At 44.3% G+C, this 9,284-nt stretch overlaps 1 protein-coding gene across 1 annotated transcript in view; it reads right to left on the bottom strand.

Moving 5' to 3' along the window:
- Positions 1-7,497: 7,497 nt before the first annotated feature.
- LOC146184524 (uncharacterized) overlaps positions 7,498-9,284 on the bottom strand; it is a 546,446-nt gene continuing 544,659 nt past the window's right edge. Inside the window, exon 21 of the transcript XR_014708880.1 lies at positions 7,498-7,556. The gene's annotated coding sequence lies outside the window, so the exon portion shown is untranslated. The remainder of the gene's footprint in view (positions 7,557-9,284) is intronic.

Here is a 9,284-nt window from a genome sequence, read left to right as displayed (position 1 = left end):
AGGTGAAGAAATGTGGAGAGGGATGATGGGTGAGAAGAAAGTAGGTCATGAAGTTATTTCTCAGTCTGAAACCAGGGATCGTGTAAAAGCGGCAGTACCAGACAAACTACAATACTGAGTTCCATAAAACCCCACCCTCAGTCACCAGCGGCTGTGGAACAACTGACCACAGCGGCGGTCAGATCTGTGATGCAGAACGGGGTGCTAAGAATTCCTGGCTCTGCTGGACAGGCCGCCATTGGAAACTGACCCTGGCAACGTTTAACGCTATAACCCTAGCTAGTGAAGCTAGTTTAGCAGTGCTGCTAGAGGAACTAAAGGGTATGAAATGGGATTTCTTAGGGCTTAGTGAGGTTAGGAAGCCGAATGAGGCATATGCTTTACTGAAGGACGGGCATGTACTGTGTTATCGAGGCTTATCGGAGAGGCGAGAACTAGGAGTAGGTGTCGTTGTCAATAAGTATATAGCGGGTCTCGCCGGCGTGGCGCAGCGGTTAAGGCGCTGAACTACTGTGCCCAAGGACGCGGGATCGAATCCCGGCCTCGGCAGCTGCGTTTCTATGGCGAAACGTAGTGGCGTCCGTGTTCTATGCGATGTGAGTGCATGTTAAAGAACCCAAGGTGGTGGAAATTTCCGGAGTCCTCTACTACGGCGTCTCTCATACCCTTGGTCGCTTTGGGACGTTCAACCCCACAAGCGGATAATATAGATGAATTCAATAGTATTAATGAGAGGGTGGCAGGCATCGTAATTAGGCGCAATAAGTAGTATAAACTAAATACTGTACAGGCCTGTGCACCTACATGTAGTTATGACGCCCAGGCAGTTGAAAGCTTCTGCGAAGATGTAGAATCGGCAATGCGAAAAGTAGAGACACAGTATACTGTACTAATGGGCGACTTCAATGCCAAGGTAGGGAAAAAGCAGGCAGGAGACCAGGCAGTAGGTGGCTATGGCATTGACTCTAGCAATAGCAGGGGGGAGTTACTAGTTAAGTTTGCAGAGCATAATAAGGTAGAAATCATGAATGCTTTCTTCAGCAAACGGAAGAACCAGAAATGGACATGGAAAAGTGCGAACGGGAAGACTAAAAATGAAATTGAATTCATACTGTGTTCAACCCCCCCCATTATACAAGATGTAGAGGCAATGGGCAAAGTGCGATGCAGTGACCACAGAATGGTGAGGTTCCAAATTAGCCTAAATCTGAAAACAGATTAGTAAGAAAGAAACCCATCAACGAAGTAGTGGTGAGGGGGAGGGCAGAAGAGTTCAGGATCTCGCAAAGCATAGATATTCAGCTCTAACTGAAGATGGCGACATTACCCTAGAGGCAATGAATGATAATTTCAGAGATATCATTACTGAGTGCGCGGTAGAAGTAGGCTGTAGCATAGTTAGAGAGGATACCGGTACGCTGCGTAAGGAGACGAAAGTATGAAAGCTTCTAATCCAACAGTCAAGATAGAATAGGCCAAGATATCAAAGCTAATCAATAAGTGCAAGATGGCCGACATAAGGAAGTATAACATGGAGAAAATTGAACATGCTGTAAATAACGGGAGAAGCCTTATTGCGGTAAAGAAATTCGGCATAGGAAAAAACCATATATATGCGATAAGGGCAAGGCGGGCAACGTTGTCACGAATATCGACAAGATCAAAATAGCCGAGGAGTTCTATACAGATCTCTACTGTAGCCAAAGTAGTCAGGACCATAATGAGATTGGCGGCAGGGAAAAACAAACGTTCCACCAGTGAGAAAGGACAAGGTCAAGAAAACAAGAAAAACTATGAAAAGGGGGAAATCGGCTGGACAGGATCAGATAACTACAGATTTCTTGAAGGACGGGGGGGATATCATGCTAGAAAAACTGGCCACCCTGTATACACGTGCCTGGTGAATGCAAACATCCTCATTCATACGAAAGGGGACTCTAAGAACCTAACAATTACAGACCAATCAGCTTACTGTCTGTTAAGTATAAGGTATTTACTAAGGTAATCGCTAATAGAATCAGGACAACCTTAGACTGCAAACAAGCAAAGAATAAAGCAGGTTTTAGGAACAGTACTCTACTATCAATCATATCCATGCCATCAACCAGGCGATAGAAAAATGCTCGGAATATAACCAGCCTGATACATAGCATTCATGTATTAGGAAAGAGCATTTGACTCAGTTGAACCTCGGCGGTGAGGCAGGCATTGCGAAATCGGGGGTAGACGAGCCGTACATGAAAGTGCTGGAAGATTTAGTGACTGCACAGTAGCCATAGTTCTGCATAAAGAAACAAATTTCCCATAAAGAAAGGTGTTAGGCAAGGAGACACGATCTCCACAGTAATATTCACAGCTTCCTTAAAAGAAGTATTCAGAGAAAGAATGGGAGCAGTTAGGTTTAAGGGTAGGTGAAGAATACCTCATGAGATTTGCTGATGACATTGCCTTGCTAACTCGGGAGATGAACTACAAACAATGATTGATGAACTTGACAGGAAAAGTGCGACGGTAGGCTTAAAAATCAATATGCAGGAGACTAAGCTAATGTTCAAAAGCCTCAGAAAGGAACAGCAGTTTACGTTAGGTAGGGAAGCACTGGAAGTAGTAGGCGATATGTCTACATAGGACAGGCAGTAACCGCAGATCCGGATCGTGAAAAGGAAAGTATTGGATTGGGATGGAGCGCATTTGGCAAGCAATCGCAGATTATGACTAGCAGCTTACCGGTATGCTCAAGAGGAAAGTACACAAACCTTGCATCTTACCTGTACTCACCTATGGGGCTGAAATGTGGAGGCTAATCAAGTGGGTTCTATTTAAGTTGAGGACAACCCGGAGGACTATGGAGCGAAAAATGGTAGGGGTAACATTAACAGAAAGGAAATATGCAGAGTGGGTCAGAGAAAGAACTCAAGTTACCGATATTCTAGTGGAAATTAAGAAGAAATGGGCATGGGTAGGACATGTAGTGCGAAGAGAGGACAACCGATGGTCTCTTAGGGTAACAAACTGGATTCTAAGGGAAGGAAAGCTTAGCAAGGGGTGGCAGAAAGTTAGGTGGGCAGATGAGGTTAAGAAATTCGCAGGGGTGGTGGATGCAACTAGCACAGAACCGGATTAATTGGAGAAATATGGGAGAGACCTTCGCCCTGCAGTGGGTATAGTCAGGCTGATGATGGTGATGATTGGGTAAATGATTAGTCACTACTTAAGCAGGTTTGGTGCAGATACAGCTTACAAAGGGACAGGCTTTGCAAAGGGCCCTGATAAGGAATGTATCTAAGGGGCGACAATTAAAAATTTCTACAAAGGTTGGGGGGGGGGAGAAGTACAAAAAATCATAACCACAGTAAACCACAACTGATATACAAAAAATAAAGGCAGTAATTTACCCTGGAACCCGGGCCACCTTGACCGAGCTCCCCCAAGTGCTGTGTAAAGGTGGCACTTGAGCTATCAGGCCCTCCTGCAACTTGCCAGAACTGATTGGAAAGGGCATGGCTAGCATCATTTTTCCTAAAATTGAAAGTAAAGAAAATTTAATGCCATAGCCATTGTCTTTCTTCTTTCAGGCTTCCCTTCTTCCAGGCTTCCATCAAACGTGGTGTACAGGAGTTTGCAGTAGCTCTGCCTCTATCAGGCAACAAGGGTGTCAACTTGTGATCATATGATTCAACACCAGTAACTGCAAGTGCCTGGGTTGACAACCTCCTGGGCAGTATTACAAAACTGTGTTCAGTTCACGTTCAGTTGGAAATGCTCTGACTGGTTGGGAGCACTTGCGCTTAAAGCCTCTCAGAACCTGCCGTGATGTAAAAGCATTCAGTTCAGCAGAAGTGCTTCCAACCAATCACAGAGCATTTCGAAACTGAACGCCAACTTAACGCAGTTTTGTAATACCGCCCCCGGTGCAAGTGAACAGATTCTGCAAAGACGTAGTGCCACTGCTTGGCACTGTTTTATTTGAGTATTCCTGAAAACTAATGACATTTGATAAGGGCGCCCTGATGGCACATTCACTTTCACTATCCTTTGCTGGTGCAGCTGATTTTATTTAAATGTCAAGTATGCTTTTAAACTCTGGCAGCTGGACAGCACTTTGCATAGAACAAGCAGGCTGGATAGCCTCAGGTATTGCAGGCATGGCAGTTCAGTTCAGTTCAGCTGTGTCCGACTCTTCGTGGCCCTGTGGTCTATATCACGCCACATTTTATGGTCTGTCACTATCTTCCTAACAGCACATAACTTCATCTACAGTGCCTCGAGGATGCCATCTAACCATTTCGTTCGCTGCCTACCCCTTCTCCAGTAACCCACAACCTTTCCCAACATCAAAGCTTTCTCCAGTGACTCCTCTCTTCTCATCAGATGACCGAGGTAGCTAAGCTTTAACTTTAGAATTTGATCCTCCAATGAGCAATCAGTGTTTATGGTCGACAATATCGACTGATTTGATCTTCTTACAGTCCAAGGAACTCTCAAGAGTCTCCGCCAGCACCACAATTCAAACGCGTCAATTCTTTGGAAGTCAGCCTTTTTCACAGTCCAACTCTCGCATTCATACATCACAACTGGAAAGACCATAGCACGAGTTATGCGGATCTTGGTTGGCAGTCTGATGTCTCTGCTCTTAGCTAGGCGGTCAAGGCTAACCATTGCTCTCTTTCCCAGAAGCAGGCGTCTCCTAATTTCATGGCTGCAGTCTCCTTCCGAGGTAATCTTGGAGCCCAAGAAGAGAAAATCTGTCACAACTTCCACTTCTTGTCTTGATGCTCCAGGACTTGATAGGGCAAGACGCCATGATCTTTGTCTTTTTAATGTTCAGTTTAAGCCCAAACTTCTCACTCTCTTCTTGTACGCGCATCAGAAGTCTCTTGAGTTCCACTTCACTTTCTGTCATTCAAGTGGTATCAACCGCATATCTGAGGTTGTTGATATGCTTTCCAGCAATCTTCACTCCAGCTGATGACTCGTCCAGACCAGCCTTCCTTATGATGCACTCAGCATATTGTTTAAATAGGCAGGGTGACAGTATGCAGCCTTGTTTCACTCCTTTCTCCATCGGGAATCAATCATTAAGACCATGCTTAGTTCTGACTGTGGCCTCTTGTCCTTCATACAGGTTCCCGAGTAGGCAGATGAGGTGAATTGGAACTCCCATCTCTTGGAGAGCTTGCCACAATCTGTTGTGATCTACACAGTCAAATGCTTTCGCATAATCAATAAAGCAGAAGTAGATGGGCTTCTGGAACTCTCTTGCTTTTTCCATGATCCAGCGAAGATTGGCAACTTGGTCTTTAGTTCCACTTCCTTTGCAAAGCCCAGCTTACACGTCCAGGATCTCCCGATCCACATACTGCTGCAGCCTACCTTGGAGGATTTTCAACATCACCTTGCCAGCATGTGAAATAAGGGCGATTGTGCGGTAGTTGGAACAATCTTTGGCGCTGCATTTCTTTAAAATGGGGATGTAAACTGACCTCTTCCAATCCTGTGGCAAATGCAGGGTTGTCCATGTTTGCTGACATAAGTTAAACAGAACGTTAACAGCACCATCGTTAAGGTTTTGAAGCAACTCAACTGGAATGCCATCAATTCCGCTAGCTTTGTTCTTAGCAAAGCTGGCTAAGGCCCATTCAACTTCACTCTTCAGGACGCCCGGCTCGAAATCAGTGCCCACAACCGTCTTATGTTGGGTTTGCACATCCGGGTCCTTGTACATTTCTGTGTATTCTCGCCACCTCTTGTTTACCTCTGACGCAGGTCCCTGCCTCGTTAGTCCTTTATCACACTCAGCTTAGCATAGAAGCTTCCTTTGATATCTTTGTCTTATACAGAGCTCTAGTGTTTCTCAATTGGCTGTTGTCCTCAACTGCTTGGCACTGTGTGTTCAGGAAGGCATTCTTACCTATTCTCTGAAAATCCGCATTGAAAACCTTGTATCTTTCTCTTCCACCCATAACTTTTGCCATCCTCCTTTCCTCAGCTATTTGCAAAGCCTCTTCCGACAACCAGTTTGCTTTCTTGCATTTATTTTTCTTTGGAACTACCTTAGTAGCAACTTCTTGTATTATATCACGAACATCAGCTCCCAACTCTTCAGGCTCTCGCTCTTCTAGATCTAATTCTTGAAATCGATTCCTCACTTCCGCAGCATATTCTGAAGAATGATCCATATCATGCCTGAAAGGCCTTCAAGTCTGCATTTTCCTCAATCGAAGATTAAATTTGGCAACATGAAGGTGATGATCGGTGCCAGAATAAGCCCCAGGCCTTGTTTTTACTGCATGTAGAGCGCTTCTCCATCTCTGCAGGCAAAGGATACAATCAATCTGATTCCTGTACAGACCGTCCGATGAAATCCATGCGTACAGGCGCCTCTTGTGCTGTTGAAAATGAGTATTCGCTTTGGCCAGGTTGTTTTCTTGACAAAACTCTACTAGCCTCTGCCCAGCCTAATTTGACTTGCCAAGACCGAACTTGCCTGTAATTCCGGATATTTCTTCACTGCCCACCTTAGCATTCTAGTCTCCTCTGAGAAAAAGGACGTCTGATGATGCAGTGCGGTCTAAAAAGCATTGCAGGTCAGCATAAAATTTGTCAACATCAGCTTTTCAGTCGTTGTGGTTGGTGCATAGACTTGCATAACTGTTATGTTGAAAGGGTGACCTTGGATCCGAAGTGAAATCATTCGGTCGTTTTTGGGGTTGTACCCTAGCACTGCTTTGCCCATTCTTCTGCTTACTATGAGAGCGACCCCACTCTTTCTCTTGGATTCGTGCCCACAATAAAAGACATAATGGTCGCCAGAATTGAATTGTACCATTTCGGTCCACTTGAGCTCACTGATACCCAAGATTCAATCTGTCCATTTCTCGCTTGACGACATCCAATTTACCATGCGTCATAGATCTTAAATTCCATGTTGCTATGTGATAACTCTTGCAACATTGGACTCTCCGGTTGCTTCCCAACACGTCCACAGCTGAGCGTCCTTTCGGCTGTAGCCCAGCTGCTTCATTCGTCCTGGTGCTACTAGGAATCGCCTTTTGTTCATCCCCGGTAACATGTGGGACGCCTTCCAACCTGCGGGGCTCATCTTCCGGCGCCCTATCATTAATGCTATTGTGACTGGCCACAGGGTTTTCTTGGCAGAAAGTACTGGATTGAGTTGCCATTACTTTCTCCAGTGGATCACATTTTGTCAGCACTCTCTGTTGTGACCTGTCTGTCTTGGGTGGTCTTACACAGCATTGCTCACGACTTTCTCGAGTTTCGCAAGCCCCTCCGCCACGACAAGGCAGTGATCCATGAAGGGGGAAAACATGGCAGACTCCACTGAAACCTGGATCACGCCAGACTGTTGTGAATCACTTTGTGCAGAATGGCTGGGAGTCACAGCTGTCATGGGTAACATGCGTGCGTTGTCGAGCACTGTATGTGGACTGCACCACAATCTGACAGGAAACACTTGGTTGGTTGGCAAAGGTCTTGTCGATCATGCCTCTTCAGCTTTCGTACCAAGCTGCCAGCTCCCGCGATACTGTTGCACCCTACAGGAGAAGCAGCACAAGTTGTGGGTGGTTTTGGATGCTTCAGCTGCCATTGTCGCAGCTGGACAAATGGCTTCAAGTTATTTTTTTTATCAAGTGAGGTGTCTTATAGATGGTATGCACACTTTAGGGGGTGATTTCTGTCGGTTCAACATTGTCGGCTCAGCTTCTTCAGTGTCTGCTGATCGAAGCTCTGTCCTCTTTGCTCATGGTGGTCACTCGCCTGCAACACAAACAGTGATTTAGCAAAAACCACCAAAAAGTGTCATTTTCACTAGGTAGAAAAGCAGGCATCAAGACACAGTCCTGGTAAAAAAAGGATGTGACTGATGCAGATAGACAACAAAAGGTACTGAACCATCCACTGTTCTCCTGTGCGCATTCTCCTTAAATGCTGGGTCATTCCATACAAAATGTCTGAAGCCCCAAAAGCAGCCGAGTGAGAAAACTTTTTTCTAACCAAGTGACTATCTATGTTTCGTGAACAAACAAAAGCTGTTTGCAGTTCTGTAAATCAGATGCAAAAGCAGATACAATAAAATTTTATTTTATATCATTCCAAAGGTGTTGTTCTTCAATATAAATTGATAACTGCCTCGTGTAAGGCTTTTCTGTGCTTCCTTGGTTTAATAAGGAAGCAAATTATAAATTTTCAGTATTTTATATTATGAACTTCGGTCACACATCTGTCACAATGAATTATTAAATTTTTCACCTGTTGGTAGAATTCATGCCAAATGAGAAGTACTTTTTGAGAAAATCAGTCCGAATATTGGCAAAAAGCCATTCTTTAGTTATATTGAGAGTTAAATTAAGCACAAAGGCCATCGAGATAAATATATGTGACAATAAACACAAACTTCTCCGCTAACAATCCAGAACGTTTTGCTCAAGCAAATTTTGTCCAACGCGAGAAAAACATTTTTGACGTTCACACTCAATGTCACTGCTCGGCATTTCTCAACTGTGCTTTCACTGCATAACACACGTGCAGTGCCGACCTTTTTCTGGGTTACATGTTGATTTCAGCTCTTTCTCAGGTCAAAACTTTCTCAATCAGTTGATGCTAACAAGTCCATCTTGAACAATGCACTTTCCAGAGTGTGACCCTCATTTTTGGCCTCGACATGGCCAGGAATGCAAAGTGTCGATGTGATGCCTATTGTGCGACAATTAGTCAACTTTATAGACGCAGAAGAATCATGTCATTCCTGTTCTCCTGTATCACAGCAGAGTGAAATGGTGGCTTGAACAGGCCCATGGACACATGTAGAAGAAGAGTAAACTTGCAAAGCAGTAATTTCTCTACATTCATCTTCTCTGCCTTTTGTTTCCTCATCCCCTGGTCTGTTCAAAATATGAAATTTTTATTTCAGACTAAGGTAAATCGTATGTTCATTACTGTTCTTTACTTCGAATTTTTTTTACATTTCAGCTTGGTTCGATGCCAACATGAAATGTTTAAGACGTCGCTGGCCTAAAGTAGTAGAGCTGTTGTGCTTCTTTCACTGATTTCCATGGTGAATCTGGAAGCCAATTCTATTCTTTTATTTGTATTTCTGCATTGGGCACCCAAATTACTGTAATTACATTTACAATAGTTTTTGCCCAGGCAAATAGGTTATCTGTTGATTGAATTTGACCCTGATATAGCCTCTGCAAGCATGCTCTTGCTCTAAGCTGTTTCAATGTACTGCCGGCATCATCACATGCACATTTTCGTGTGAA

Source organism: Amblyomma maculatum, chromosome 7 (assembly GCF_055883805.1).
Source record: "Amblyomma maculatum isolate TAMU_Amacu chromosome 7, ASM5588380v1, whole genome shotgun sequence".
Lineage (NCBI taxonomy): Eukaryota > Metazoa > Arthropoda > Arachnida > Ixodida > Ixodidae > Amblyomma > Amblyomma maculatum.
Note: the sequence above shows the minus strand (reverse complement) of the source record. Positions and strands in the feature narration are given on the sequence as shown.